The sequence below is a fragment of the Suncus etruscus genome, chromosome 2 (assembly GCF_024139225.1).
Source record: "Suncus etruscus isolate mSunEtr1 chromosome 2, mSunEtr1.pri.cur, whole genome shotgun sequence".
Classification (NCBI taxonomy): domain Eukaryota; kingdom Metazoa; phylum Chordata; class Mammalia; order Eulipotyphla; family Soricidae; genus Suncus; species Suncus etruscus.
In genome coordinates, this window is record NC_064849.1 from 139,668,848 (window position 1) to 139,669,762 (window position 915).

Sequence of the window (915 nt, forward strand, 5' to 3'; positions counted from 1 at the left end):
AGGAAATCAGATGGGAAAGTTACAAAGTAAATTATTAAATCAGTGAACCTAAATAGTAACAAATATCATCAGTAATTTATAGACATTGATTTTTGTCACACCATGGAGTGATAAAAATTATTAATTGACCCTTGTTGACCTAAGTTTGATCATTGCATTTGGCCTTGTGTTGTTGACCTAAGTTTTGATAATTCCATTTGGCTTTGTGTTGTATAAACTAAATTTGTTTGTGTCTGCAAGAAGGCAGGGTATGATGGTGGGTAGGAAATTGGGGGCACTGATTAAGGAAAAGTCACTCTAGCTTTGGGATTGGTGCTTGAATAGTTAATGCCTGAAGCATTAATGAACAACTTGGCATATCTCATTGTTATAAAAAATTTATATTAAGTACATAGGATTCAGATCTTGTTGTTATTTCTTATGTTTACCAATCACCAATTAAAGAAACCTGATGTCCTTGTGAAACTATTTTCCTGTAGATTTTAAGCAAGCAAATGTACAAGTTGATCCCAGAACAAGTTGAAATGATGCCAAAAAATAAGAACAATTTCAAAAACCAAATATAGCAAATCAATAAAATGAAAATATTCCAATGTCTCTATGTTGTAGGTATTTCAGAGATATAACAGCCAACTTAAAGGGCTCCCAATAGTCTAGCCAAAACTGAAATTATTAAATTATAAAGTAAATAAAATTGCTTTGGGGAGTAATCCAAAGTATAAATGAGTATACACACAAACGTATATGAAAATATGTAACATTATTAAATTAAATAATGAATTGGAGGAAGACATGTTTTTCATGCAGAAAATTTCAAAATAAAGGGCCGGAGTATTAGCACAATGAGTAGGATGCTTGCCTTGCATTTGGCCAACCAAGGTTTGATCTTTTGTGTTCCTTTCATATGGTTCTCTG